The 15,926-nt window shown below is 31.9% G+C and overlaps 1 protein-coding gene across 1 annotated transcript in view; it reads right to left on the bottom strand.

Moving 5' to 3' along the window:
• The window catches only part of LOC112905473 (cytochrome P450 306a1-like), a 43,301-nt gene extending 28,473 nt beyond the window's left edge, over positions 1–14,828 (bottom strand). Inside the window, exon 1 of the mRNA XM_025977996.1 lies at positions 14,637–14,828. The gene's annotated coding sequence lies outside the window, so the exon portion shown is untranslated. The remainder of the gene's footprint in view (positions 1–14,636) is intronic.
• Positions 14,829–15,926: the final 1,098 nt, after the last annotated feature.

The raw sequence follows: 15,926 nt of genomic DNA, 5'->3' as shown, positions 1-15,926 counted from the left end.
AATTTTTGCACGAAATTCAGTATATTTGTATCAATTTCATTTAAATTGTTGTCAATTTGTTTTTAAACCATTAATTCATATACACTAAATGCTAAGTAAATAAATTTCAGCAATAGAACAATCTAATTTTTGGTAAAAAAACATTTTACACAACAATTTTAGGTGTATTTGAAATAGGTAATCGTTTCATATTTTGCATCTTCCGTTTCTAATAGTTTGTAAATACCTGATTGTCCCAAATCGGGCTTGTAACAGTTCGAAATTTATTACTGTAAATGATCGGTACTGTTTCGTGAAGAGATTACATTAAATTTGTAAGAACAACGGTTTTTCAGCACTGACGTCTTTCACCAAATGGCTTACCTACTTGCTTAATGATTAACCTTAGATCGGTTTTTGAATAAACGGGTAAGTTTATTCGTTGAATAACTGTGCCCGTCAAATCACAAACGCTTATAGGTTTTTAAACCTCTTGTTCCTAGGAAAATTTAATGATGCATCAAAACAAAACCGCCACATAAAAATTGAGCTGCTGTCTTACTTTCGTCGTTATTTCTTCTTGTAATTAACAAAAATACGCTACGCCTAATTGGGAATGTACGCGCTCGCGGTTAATGCCCATTTCAACAGAGAATAAAGCCATCAAATAATGATCGTTGTTAGGCTTCTTCTTATTCTTCTTCATAAATTATACAAACATACACAGAATTTCACAATAAACCGCATACACGATTGTGATTATGATTTTGTTAATAAATTATCAAAATATCCTTGTACATTGAAGAACAGATGATGGAATTCAAAATTTTTGTACGCAAGTACGCCCCTGATATTTGAACTTTTAATGTACAATTAATATACACATGCAGACAATTACAGTTGTGTGTTGCAACAGTCGAAAATTGTTAATGTAAATGAATTTTAAAAGACGTAACTAAGTACATATGATATTTCGTAACGCGTATATTTCACTTCCACTGTGTAAGTATATGTAAATGTGAATGCTTTAATTATTACTGGTATAATACATCTACATGTCGGATATTTTTTATTCAATTTTCGTTTGGTTTTATTTCATCTATTTATTTTGAACACTAACAGCTTTCTTAATCCATCAGATGTTATACCAAGGGGAAAAATATAACAGAAATATTAACCACCAACCAATTTATTAGTAAATGAACTCTTTAATAGTTTTTTTCTATAAAAATTACTTAAATAATTGACAAATTGATGTTTTGTACTTTCTCTTCTTCAATATCACCAACAAATGTGTAGTGCAGTTATGAAACAATTTTTATTTCCGCTTACAAATTTTGTCTGGTAATTGAAAAAAATCGATCTTCCTTTTCAATTTAATAAATTAAGTAACTCTGAATGCCTTACGTGACACCTGTTATTATATAACGTTATAACAGAAGCCATATAAAAATTTCACAGTTAAATACTTTTAGAATTCAATCACATACGATAACATAACACCTGGATACCTATTCTAAAATATCAAACGCAAAATATTAACGTATTGCATTTAATTTTTGTACGTTTTAATAAAAATAATGTATAAACAGACGTCCTTACGTATAAAATGAGATGTAAAAGGCTGAAAAGATCGATCCCAAGACAAAATCAGAAGCAGGACTTTCAGGATATATTCCAAACCTACGAAAAATCTTAAGTGGCATACTATTAATTAATTTGTTCCAAAAAGCTATTAAATAAATAAAAGTAGGTACAATTAAGAAAACAAGAATATGGCTGTACAATTTTGATTCATTGTTTTTGTATTCCTTGTTCATAATCGAGGAAAATGTGGAAAATTAAGATTGTAAAGGAAACAACTAATGGCAGACATTTTATTTTTTATTCCAACTCCTTCAGATAACGTCCAAGGATATTATCAGACATACGTAATATGTTTATTATTTAAACATTATTTCAAACTTGTGTTACCTGAGGAAGGCGGAATGAAACCAATAAATCGTTGTTCAACAATTTTTAGCAAGTTTTGTCCACTTTTTACTAGAAAATACCACAAATGGCGCGCTAAACGTCATCTGTGGTACGATGGACTACTACAGATGGCGTTTACCGCGCCATTTGTGGTATTTTCTAAAACGTGCTGTTAAGACAGCAGGTAAAAGTTGGTCTGTGTTCTGTCGGAGCTGCCTGCGACGCGCTGATGAGATCCAAAAAGATCGAAATCGCGATCTGCGTCTGGCAGTTTCGACAGAATACAGACCACTTCGAATTATTTTATTCACTTTTTACTAAATTGTTTTCTCTTTCCAATTACAGTCATCAATAACAGATAAAATGTTTTATTCTTTTGAATATTTCACTGCCAATATTTATCAGAGAGAATAATGAATGAAATGATTAGAATGACTTGATTGCACAGTCAAAATTTGAAAGTTAATTTGTTCCAATTTCGGAAAAGGGGGTCCTGGTTGGCCCTGCCTCGCGGTGCCTTTTGTTTACGTGTATATGTGTATGTGTCCAGTCGATGGGGTCATCGGCCTCTTCAACAAACAACAATTTACCTGCACCGTACACGTACATGCGAATTATAAACCAATGTCTACGCAAAAATATACATAATAATTGTACGTATATGCATGTATGCTAAATAGCTTCACGTCACAAATTCGCCACATAAAAGTCGTCCCGTCATTGGTATGCAACTGGCTGCCATCAAATGTCGGACATTCGGGAGCACGTGACGATTTATGGGTGTAATAAATGCTAACATCTTGGGGCGTATGTCTATTCCACACTAGTTTCCTACTGCTGCAACAGAAAACGGATTTCTTCTATATGCCAGAGATTTACTCTGAAGATTTTTCACGAATCCGATGATGAAAAGTTACTTCATTTCGGTCATTTGAACCAAAGAAGCCAAATAGAACCTCATAGGTTTAATTCAAACGGATTATACGGTAAAAAGTTTGGGTTTTTAACATAAAAAGCATGTAAATTAATAAGATTTTGGTAAAATTTGAGTAGAACAAACAAAATAGCTCAAACTCCAACGACAAAAACACGACACTGTAGTTGTCCGAAGTAACAAGGTTACCTCCTTCAGGGACTGAAGTTCACTTCACTTCTACAACAACCGCCAAAGTTTTTCCAATCTTCATATTAAAATTTAAGTAACAGAGCTTTTAACATAAAGAGAATGTAAGTTATTGAGGTCTTCTACACCTTATTTTATAAACCTTTTAATTGAAAAGAGCACTTTATGGTCTCATTAAAGCTTAGGTTGTAGAGCTTTTAAAATAAAAAGAGTACAAGTAGATAACTTCGTCATTTTTGAGTTATAGAGCTTTTAACATAAAAAGAGTGTATGTTATAGAAGTATTTATAGCTTTGGTTATAGTGTCCTTTACATGAAGAGAGGGTAAGTTCTCGGTCTTCTAGAGCTACTCTTATAAAACTTTTAACATAAAGGGAGTGTATGTTTTTAAAGCTTAGTTTATAAAGTTTTTAACCTGAAAAGGGTGTAGTGTATGGTCTTTCTAAAGCTTATGTTAAAGAGCCTTAAACGCAGTATAAGTAGAGAACTTCCTAGTGTTTCAGTTATAAAGTTCTTAACATAAGAAGAGTGTAAGTTATTGAGGTTTTACATAGAGAGGGCCAATTCTCAGTTTTTTAGAGCTAGTGTTATAAAACATTTGACATAAAGACAGTGTAAGTTATTAAAGTCTTCTACAGCTTAGTTTATGAAGCTTTTAACGTGTGGGTTGTAAAAGCGTATGTTGTAGAAGCTTTTAACTTAAAAAAGTACATGTAGACAACTACTTAGTCTTTGAGTTATATTTAACATAAAAAGAGTATAAGTTACGAATGCTTTTATAGGTGAAGTTATAAAGCTTTTAACATAAAATGGGTGTTATTTATGGTCATTTTTAAAGCTTATATTACAGGGTTTCTAACATAATGCTCTATAGATAATGAAGCTTTCAACATAAAGATGAGTAGATCCAGGGAGCTTTTTAAACTCGTACAATAAGAGAGTAAGTTAATGAAGCCCTTTAAAGTTAGAGTTTAAGGGTTTTTAATTTAAGGAGAAATAGGGGTAAATTTTGATGTCCGTGTGAAAAATTAGTGTAAGATTAAGACAATGTTGAGTGGCGTTGTGTAGCTTGTTCAAGTGCGGAGAACACCTCGACGATGATGATCCCCAGGTTCAACGACCTCTCAGGAGGTGTGTGTACCAACTAACGGACACACTTTCACTTTCACAGGTGGATGTACGTGGAATGGCGCTCCGCCGCCGCCCATACAGACAACCACGACGACGGCGGCGTCTCGGGCGGCGGCAACACGCGGCTCCACCACGATCTGAAAACTGATTATGATCGACCCATGGATCCATACGTAAATGTACCCACGTGGATTGATTAATTGTTACATGTTTTTCTCATATTTTTGAAGAGATGTAAAGAATAAGGATGTTTAGATTTGCGGAAAAGGGAGAGACAGGATAGTAAGATACTTTCTGAAAAATGAAGAGATATGTTAAAAACTGTCAAAAGAGTAAAGAGAGGCAGGCAAATCCTAGATTAGAGTGCTATTCATGGGATGTGCTCTGTTCGTAGGATGATGCCAAGACTAACTTGGGATAGAAAAGAAGGAATTACTTGTTCAATCAACCTTCAGACTTGTTCAGATTTCTCGTGAGACTGCCTGTGTGTATGGTATTTAGATAAAATAAATATATCTCGTTATATTATCATTACTTTGCCTTTGAGTGGATTATATAATTAGCCGACGAAAACCCGTGGGTTTTACGCACCACTGGTCCTGGCTCGGCCACTTTACACTTACATACTTATACATACAGCATCATTACATGTAATAAGTGTACACAACAACATGTCTAACCTATAGCCTCAGGCCTATCCGACTACATTTGAACAAACAAAATCAGCCAATACGTTATACAAGGAATTTTCGAAAACCAAAAGACAAAACACAACTCAACTGGAAGAATGACCATGCACGTAAAGGATAAAAGTGTCTTCTATTTATTATTTAATAGTAAAGGACTTTTTAATTCAAATTATATTAGCTTCTATTTCATCTGAGAGTCAATATTGAAGAGCTTTATATTCTTTGTCGCCAATAATATTCAACAATTGTCACTATTCAATAAAATATTCTTTTCATGTTGGTAAAGCACAAAATGGTTGTATAAAAGTTTGATGTGATGATAGACTTAACAAAGAAAATTCGGTAAAAAGAGCATTAAAAAAACAGAACCGATGTTCTTCAACACACAAATGTATATTGTTCTAATTGACTGTTTGGGTATGTATAAATATAAATCGAAAACGCATTGTAAAATGCTTATAACAATACCTTGTTGCCTCCATTTGGACCTGAATCCTGGTGCAGGTCATTAACCTCCGGGTGCTCCCAATTCCTCCAGGTCGATGGACCGGCCACACATCTGGGTGTATGTGTACCAATACTTTTAAATAATTGTATGCACATGGTACATACCACATACATTTATATAACTTATAACATATTTGTAAAAAAACATGTCAAAATATTTGCTAGGAATTCAATTTTAATTGAGTGAGAATTTTTGAAACCGAAAAAGATCTATTGTTTTTTGAAATTCGTTTGAACAAAAAAGATTTTTAATCAAAGTAACTTGATAATATTTACATTAAACGATAACAAATTTATAAAAGATCAACATGTATAAAAGAAACAGACAAAAAAAATAACTGATATCAGTTCTTTGATGAGGTATTACCTATGTACGAATCATTGTTAATAAGACACTTATTGTTTTATACATTCTTGGTTAAATTTTTTATAGATATCACTCTTTACTTATAAAAAAATCATATGGCGTAAAAGTAAAGCAATTAAAATAGATAATCAACAAACACTTGGATGTGATTTGTAAATTGTATTCGATAAATTGGTTACAATACAAACAGCTGTGTGCGTACCGATTACATATTACCCGTTTTTTGAATGGATGCTAACAGTACTTCAGTAAGAAGTCGGTCAAAAAACCAATTAAAAACCGATAAACACGAAATAAAAAAAATTAGATACATACAGCGTTACGCGCCTGTCATAAAAGACCTAGTAAATCTTAAAGCCAATCAGTCAGTAACAAGGCAAATGTATTAGTAAAAAAAAAATGTAAAAGAAGAAGTACAAGTTCCTAAAAAATTCTATTTTGAATGTTAAATAGCGTTAGAAAAAGTAAAATTAATTTGGCAAAAATATTTTACAAATACAACCACAAGTAATCATAATTTTTAACCGGAAAGCCAAAAGTCTTCACAATTATTATTATCTAACTTTTTCATGAAGATAAAGATTTATATCTAAATAATAAAGTATCCGATCAGTTCGACATACAATTGTACATAGTATAATTAAAAGTTATATAAAAACTACATTACGTACTACAGCTGTATTTCATACTAAATTTTCTTAATTTTGACAAAACTCCCATCAAAATCGACCCGGAAACGCCTTAGTTGCAGTTTCTTAAAGTTTTCCGTACGTTATCCTTACGGGCGCATGCGTTTAATCATCAATAAAATGCTATACCAGACGACGCACACACGAGACCCAATTTCTTATTGGCTGTGAAGCGTTAGCCAATCAAATAGATCGAACTGGTTTATATCAATCGCACAACGCAGACAGCACTTAGTCATTCGCAGTGAATTGTAGAGAGTACTTCTCCACATCAAAAATTAAGTTGGATTTGCAAAAATTTAAGCATTAATGTAAATTTTATATCCCTTGTTCTCTATTTGTGCATAATCTTGTGAAGCAATAATAAATTTATAACTGATTCTCAATTCTATCTACCGAAATCGAATGCAGTCTCGAAATTTTAATTATGTTTAACGTGTAGACGTGTATGTAATATAATCAAATAGGTAAACTACGCAAAAGACGCCCACGAAATTGAAAAAAGCACAGCTGCCAGACAAGCCGAATTTACATCAAAAAACTATCAATAAAAATCGACATCAAATGAGACATTAATCGCAAAAGATCGTCGAAAAATTTCGGGCAGCAGTCCGCACAATTTTGCATAAAAATCGATTATTTAAATTAGCCTGACGAACAGTCAATAAATTAGAATTAATTAATTACAATGCATACGTACTTCTTAATAATATTTAGTAAAATAATTTAAGGCCTTATTTTTATTAAATTGTTTTTGTGTTTTAGTTTCGTTTTCTTTAGAATCGTAACACGGCATAACAATAATTTATTTTGCCTCTAGGTACTCTGTAAATGTATATGTATGTACGTACGTAGGTATATACATACGTATATAATGAAAATATTGTCGGTGCGCCTTAATTCTATGTAAACATTATGTATTTTTTAATTTGCGGCTCAAAAGGCTTGGCTAAGGTTAAATAAATGATATGAAAGTACACATACTTAATCCGCGGTTCAAGTAAAAACTGAAAAATGTTTTTCCGTCACACGAGGAGCTTTTTACAGCAACAACTGCTAATTGCATATTAAACGGATTGCTAATAACCGCAAAGTAGTGTAAATCAAATAAATACGTCGCTCGTATTATTATTATTATATAGTAGTAGACGCTGCCGTCGTCGCCGCCGCCGTGCCGGTCAATGACCGACAAGGTCGCATAATGTATTCGATTGTACTCCGGGTTCTCTATTCGACGAAACGTTACTTAGCTTTCACTGATCCTCCAAACCTGTCTTCATATTTACTATACATACTACTACAATCGGCGAGAAATTAGCATAACAGCTGAAGACATAACGGGCCGGATACGCAAACACATTATGATGGTCAAATTTTAAAAATTCGCGCCCCATATTGTAATAACAATTGTTTACTGTTGGTATAATGGTGGATTTTAACAAATGAGCAACAAAAAAATAAAGAAAACAATGATAAACAGGGAGAACATTAACAATTGAAAGCTTTAAGTTCTTTTCCACCATATATTACATGTTTTACTAAATCAGAACCGAAACAATAATAAACAATGGAAATGGCAACATCAGAGAGCTTTCAGTTCTTTTTTGCCAACGATACTCAGTACTGAATTTGCATGTTTTCTCAAAATAGGACCAAAACACTGGTGAACAATAAGAACATCAACAACTGAGAGCTTTAAGTTCTTTTTCGCCTAACAATCCACCATATGTTACATGTTTTACCAAAACAGAATCGAAACAATAGTAAATAATAGAAACGACAACATCAGAGAGCTTTAAGTTCTTTTTTGCCAACGATCCAGCATTGGATAGTACCCAGTACTGAATTTGCATGTTTTTCCAAACTAGGAACAAAACACTAGTGAACAATAAGAACATCAACAATTGAGAGCTTTAAGTCCTTTTTCACCCAACAATCCACCATATGTTACAATAGAAACGACAATATCAGAGAGCTTTAAGTTCTTTTTCGTCAACGATCCAGCATTGGATATTACCCAGTACTGAATTTACATGTTTTCCTAAACGAGAAACCATACAATGGATAAGAAACAAAACAGTAGTGAGCAATAGGAACATCAATAACCGAGAGCTTTAAGTTATTTTTCTGCCAAAAATTCAAAACGGAATAATAGTATTGATATAAAATGTTTTACCAAACTAGAACTAAAACAATAGTAAACAATGAAAACTACAACATTAGAGAGCTTTGTTTTAGTTGTTGTTAGGTATTAGTGAATGAGAAACAAAACAATGGCGAGTAATAAGAACGACAACAATTGAGAGCTTTAAGTTCTTTTTCGCCCAACAATCCAACATTGGATAATACCTAGAATTGATGTTCAATCAAATCAAAAATGAAAGCTTTTAATTCACCTCCTCCAAACAATGAGAACGATAACGATTGAGAGCTTTATGTTTTCTGTTGCCAACAATATTGAACATTTACTTTTAAGAGTTTTCTTTTTTAGTTTAAGGCTGTTTGCTGTGAATAATTGCAGAACAAAAAGCTTTTAGGAATTACAATTGATTACCTGACTTTTTGTGAAACATAATGGCAAAACTTAATTAATATACAGTTTAATGATCGCTTCGAAAATTTAATGTATTTCCTAGAGAAGGTTCTCTAGATCCAACTGTACTTTACATAAAAATTTATGTAGATAATTAAACTCAAAAATTATGTAAAATTAATTAGTCTTTTGATGTTGATACGTATTATAACTTCATGAACAAAACGAATTAAAGAATCCATTAAGAGAACTAGCATTTAAGAGGGCAATAAATTGAGATTACGAGGTCAAAATGAGATATTGGTAGTAGGAGGTCCGTACCAAATAATATCACACACTTCCAATTTCAGTTTTAAAACCGCTAAGGGTTTCGATCTACTTCAACCTCTGACCTTTGTACAAACGGAATCGTACCAAACGAAAACGACGGAAATGAGAAAGGATCAGATAGCTTTCTAAATACGTTGATTTTTTTTAACTGTAGACGTAGATATCGAGACAGTTTAACCTCGAAATTTTAAGATTAAAATAGCGGTTCTCCAAAAAATTCTTTCATCAGTATCTTCTTCTATTAACAACCATTAATACAATTGCCATTATTTTTTAAATTATTTAAAAATCACGTACACATATTATGAAAGAATAAAAGTTATAAATAAACCAATTATAATCCAAATAACAATAATATTTTGCAAAACAAAATATACCAAATAAGTTTGTAGCTGAAATTTCATCACCGAAAGTCAGCAAATTTTTGTCTGATCATATTTTAAATTTACTCGTAAAATATCCTATCATTTTTTATCTAAAGGATAGGTGGAGACCTCTAACACCTCCCTCGTCGGGTATTTGCTTCGTTTTTGCCGTTTTCGACCCTATTTAATGACTTTTTAGCAGGGTTTACGAAAAGACTTCAATGCTAGATTAAGCGAGTAACCCGATTTCTAACGAATTCTACCCTGAGGCGTATGCAACTCTATATTCAGTTGTGTTCGAGAAAAAACTCACTGTTTTACGAAAATACATTGGTGTATATTATTTTCTTTACTTTTTGAAAAATATTTACACTTTTTTAACATAATAAAGTGCGCCCATTGTCAAAATTGTTACATAAATCGATTTTTGATGTTTTTTTTACAACAACCGTTGCGTTAAAGAGTGTTGTTGAGATTTATTTGTGTCAAAAGTTTTTTTTTTTCTTTCGACAATGGTACGTTGGTGAGAATTAAGGCCAAGTCTGTCGACGGCACGACGTCACCGCCGTCGCCGTCGACGTTGTTGCCGCCGTCAAGTTAAATTCCAAGACTCCCACAGCTAGAGCAAATCGTGATCTTACAAACCTCCTTCTCAAAAAGGAATTGGCCTGGGGTTATGGGTACCTAGATTCTTCACGTTTTATTGTATTAACGGCCGCTGCCTTGGTGACTCTACCAAAGAGAAACAATCAAAATGAAATGTTTACCAACCCACTCACAAAACAGCGCTAAATACACTAACAAGAGCGTTAAAAAAAAAAAAAAACATAAAAATGTACCGAAGATCGAACCCGTTGACTTCGTTTTTATTTTGAGAAATGTATGTCACCCAAAAGAAACAAGCCTAAGGCTTATCCTCGATAAATTGTTTTTCTTTTTTGAGTTCAATTTGAGCTTTTCATATTACGGTTAGCTTATATAGGAAATTCGAAACGATTTTTTTTACTTATTTTGTATGATATAATAAAAAACGAATTTTTTCAGCTCCCATGATGTTACATTACTAATTACCCTCTATGCCTTAAATTACCTCAATTGTTTCAACATACACGACCATTAGAGAATCATTGGCTTATTATTTATCTTTATTTTTTTGGCATGAACGTGGAGTTTAATATGTATAGTAAAAACTAACATAGTTTACATAGTTTGCTTATCCTCAAATCCATTCCCAATTGATCTCAATCTTTAACAGGAGGTCAATTGGAGGGTTTTTGACTAATACATACAGTACCTACAGATTTGTACTCTAATTGTTTTCATTTTATTGTACTCAATGTCTTAATTTAATTAAGCAAAACAATTATTTCTGTTGTTATTATTGTTCGTAGTAGAAATTCAATGTAGGGCATTTTAATTTTAAATATTTATATGATTACAAGAACACTATTTGGTAATATTTCACAAAATTCATAAATTTTCAGTTATATTATCAAAAGATATTAGAAGCAGTGTATTTTACAATGTTTGTTACATCTATTCATATTCATTCTAAATCTCTGAATTTGGAAAATGCTAACAGGGTGACTTATTGGTATTTAGTTCCGGTTCTGATGGTTGACAACGTTTGTATCATTTTTTTGACATTTTTTTGAAATGGGTCGAACATTTCACTTCTTGGTTGATGTTGTTCATTGCTCATTCTTATAGATCTTCCTGATTTACCTGTAAGGTAATTTGTAATAAATGCGATGCAGTGAATATGTACACAGGTCAATCAGGAAGATCTATAACACACAGATTTAAAGAACGTCATTGTGCATTACATAAATTTAAAAAATCTACCGGAATTTCTGAAACTTTCAAACGTTATATTTCGTAAAATTCAGTTACTTACTGCCTAATATACCAAAAAAGTAAATGCTCAGCCTATTTGAAACTTTACAAATCAAAAAATGTCAAAAAAATAATACAAACATAGTCAACAAAAAATAACTCACCCGTAATAATGCAATACTTGGTAAATTAAATAAATTTTTCTATATAATTTGAGTATTTAGGATAACAATTTAATAAGGAGAGGAATTTTATACTCTCGTAAATTTTAAATCGTTTTTTTCATTAATGTAGCAATCAGTTACAATTAATACTTATAGCACTTGCAATAAAACGGTCCACTTTTCACAATATCATTGTAAAGTATTAAGTAATACGCGTGATATTGGTCTAATGGTTTAGCAGCAATTAGAAGTCGCAAAAATATGGTTCTGTTACATAATTAAATATAACAGACAAACAGCTGCGTGCTTTCTCAAAAAATCAAACATTTGAAAAAGTACAAAACCCTATTATATATACCTAGCTGTATAATACACTGACGCATTAATTAATGACAAAAATGCCCGTTCATCTACAAATTTAACAATTTCTGGTCTAATCGCAATTATTCGCATATTATGATTGGAACTTGCGGATTAATAAAAAAGCGCGCACCGTCCAACATAATAAATTGCCCTGTACTCACACCGAAAAAGAAAAAAAACGCTTACGACTTTTGTCAAAAGTCTAGGCACTTTTTTAAATTGTTTATTATTTGTAATAATTGCTTTATTTCACGCAGATCAATAATCATTTTTTATGCGGTTTACAAACGATTCTCTCCTCTTTGTCTCTGATCATTAAGAAGAAGACGAAGACGAAGAAGAGAACACAATGGTCCTTACGATTGAAAATAACTTTAAAATAACGGTATCAATTTCTTTGATGATGTAACCTGTCATAATAATCAATATGAGCTACACAATACAGACCGCATTGTATTGTATGCAACAAGTCGCCTTTTTTTTCCCGTTTCTCATTCCATTGGTGGGAAATGGATTTTTTCAAAGAAGATTTTAACAGTAAAGCGAACGCACTCATTCCGTGATTTTGAAACGTATTTCGTAACAGTTGACTACGTGAAATTGAAACAAAAACGAAACACGCACTTCAATTTTATTATTAACAATACACGTAATAATAGGTTTGGAAGGCAATTATTTTATTTGTTTTGTTTAAGAGATTACACCGAAGACATAAGATTTTTTAACGCCTTTTTATTTCATTTTAACCGTAGTAACTTTTGAAAAGTCACCTATAATAACGAAAAATTTATGGATCAAAAGTATCATCAACGTATAATATTTTTTTAGGTTGCGGAAGTGCTATAAAGTTAGTTTTATTTTAATACAACTTCAAAAAAATAAGTAACAGCAAAACTTTTAAATTTCTCCGTTTTTCAAACTATTCCAGATATCTACATCCTCTAATTGGGAACTAAATGTAAGAATTTCAGAATTAACCTCGATATTAGCTGATATTTTGTTCTAAACTTTTCTTTTTCAAATTAAATTCCTCTATCGATTATAGTTTTTCCTAACACAACCATAAACTTTACAATTTAATTAAAAAATAACTGCCTTTTTTTTTAGAATTTTGGAACAAGAACAATTTGGCCAGTGTCACAACTAAAAGTTTAATTTTTAACAAAAATCTTTTCTGCAAAAAGATCACTGGCCCCATTTTTAACTTCTGTTGACTTTCTTTTTAAATAAACGATTTTTTTATGTATTTTCACCGCTCTTACATCCACGTAAGTCCGTATTATACACAACCGTGGTTTTATATTATTGTATTTACACGCATACAGGCACACATTAAAGCGGTTATTAGGTAGGAAAATTGCAAAATTCGCAAATTTCCGGTCGTTGACCCCCTTGACGGAGAGTTGTACGGAAATACACGTGTGTATAATATTGGGGGAGAGGGGACCAAAATCCGCCGATTGTATTACTACTTTCGAATATTTACCATTGGGTAACACACTTTAGAGGATAAGATGTAACGGTTAAGACTGCAAATTTAATGGCAAACATGTCTAAAAAGGTTAATTCACGCATCGCAATTTGATAAATGAACTACAACGAAAAGGTTGGCGAAACAATAACTACAAAAATGTCGAGTCTCGGCATTCAAAAGATAGGCACCTAATAACTGTTCGCTTTTGAGCACTTAAAATACGATTTATTGCACTAGACGTGGTCATTTTACTTCCGGATGTTACCCCGACCGCCATTTGCAAACGGTAACAATCATGTAAAATAAAAGAAAGAAAACAAAAAGTAGACGTACATCTTTTCTTTTGTTACTCCAATTAAAAGCAAAGCAAGTCAGTTTATTTTATTGTACATCTAGGCATTCAAACGATACCTGATAACTGTTTACTGCTGAACACTTAATAAGATTTATTGCACTACACGTGAATGTGATACTTAATTATGTACAGAGTGGTCATTTTTCTTCCGGATGTTACCCCGACCGCCATTTGCAAACGGTAACAATCATGTAAAATAAAAGAAAGAAAACAAAAAGTAGACGTACATCTTTTCTTTTGTTACTCCAATTAAAAGCAAAGCAAGTCAGTTTATTTTATTGTACATCTAGGCATTCAAACGATACCTGATAACTGTTTACTGCTGAACACTTAATAAGATTTATTGCACTACACGTGAATGTGATACTTAATTATGTACAGAGTGGTCATTTTTCTTCCGGATGTTACCTCGATCACCATTTATAAACGGTAATAATCATGTAAAGTAATAAAAGAAAACAAATAGTTCGTTTGTTTCAACAAATCAAATCAGTTTATTTTATTGCATAACTGGCTACAGTTTATTGGATTGTATTTTTAAAAAAAGGTAAATATCACGATAGATATACGGTTTGCATGTGTCTGAAAGCATTTGGTAATATTTGACTACTCAGCAGCAGGCAGTCCTACAGTCTTCAGTTATAGCGTTCTTCGTTGTGTGTGTTTTATATATTGTTTGTAGGCATGTGAAGGCCAAAACAAACATTTATGAATCTACATAATCGCGCTAATTAACATATTATTCGCTATTACTTACCCTGAAAATGTTGACTATATTATTGTGCACTAACGTATGGAATAATTAGCCTTTTTCTCTGTTGCCTAATTAATTTGTTGCACAAAATAATTCAAACGAATGTAAATCGCTCGAGTATCAGCCGGCTGTTGGCTGGTAACCATTAATTGGTGTCCGGTCAGCTTTAATTCTTTGCCCGCACTGGACAAATACGTATAACCTCGCAGGGAATATTAGAATTTCAATTTTTGCCATTTAAAATTTAAAACAAGATCATTTAACTCGTATAAAATTTACTTCGGTTGCGTATCTACAATTAGCACTCATGTAGTTATAAGGATAGCTCATATTTAAAAAAACAATTGTTGTTTATATTTGCAATAACTACAGCACTGTAAAACCTTAAAATTTTATGAAAAAAATGTTTTCTAGCTTTCTTTGTAGTTACATTTCAAGAACTGGAATATTTCCTGTATGTTGGGTTGACTATATATTATATTACAAATTGTAGTTTAATATTGTAAAAAGAAACATTGAAATTGGCATTCCCAACTGCCTACATGGGGCAATATAATTAAATGATGAAAATACATCAATCTACTTCAATGAAATCGGAATTACAGCCGATTATAGCACTTGCAATAGCAATAGTCCCGCCTCCACCAAAATTTTGAATAAAATTTTTTAGTAATTGTTGGTAATATTCGTACATCTTCGTCAACATCTCATTTGCAACCTTAAAACAATAGTTTCAAAATAAATATTAATTAAATACTCATAACAAGTACCTGAACACTTTTTTGACAACTCCAAATGAAAACGTGTAAGAGTTTTCAACCAAATTTACTAAACAATTAATTAGATACTTTTTTGTAATATTTTTTGGTTTATTCGATGATTGTAACGAGTTTCACGAAAAACATATATTTCTGAGAGAAAACGTTTTCTAATTAACTTTGTAGTCTACATTATTACAGTTTCAATATTTCCTGTATGTTGGGTTGACTATATATTATATTACAAATTGTAGTTTAATATTGTAAAAAGAAACATTGAAATTGGCATTCCCAACTGCCTACATGGGGCAATATAATTAAATGATGAAAATACATCAATCTACTTCAATGAAATCGGAATTACAGCCGATTATAGCACTTGCAATAGCAATAGTCCCGCCTCCACCAAAATTTTGAATAAAATTTTTTAGTAATTGTTGGTAATATTCGTACATCTTCGTCAACATCTCATTTGCAACCTTAAAACAATAGTTTCAAAATAAATATTAATTAAATACTCATAACAAGTACCTGA

This window comes from Agrilus planipennis, unplaced genomic scaffold, assembly GCF_000699045.2.
Source record: "Agrilus planipennis isolate EAB-ADULT unplaced genomic scaffold, Apla_2.0 scaffold195, whole genome shotgun sequence".
NCBI classification, from domain to species: domain Eukaryota; kingdom Metazoa; phylum Arthropoda; class Insecta; order Coleoptera; family Buprestidae; genus Agrilus; species Agrilus planipennis.
Note: the sequence above shows the minus strand (reverse complement) of the source record. Positions and strands in the feature narration are given on the sequence as shown.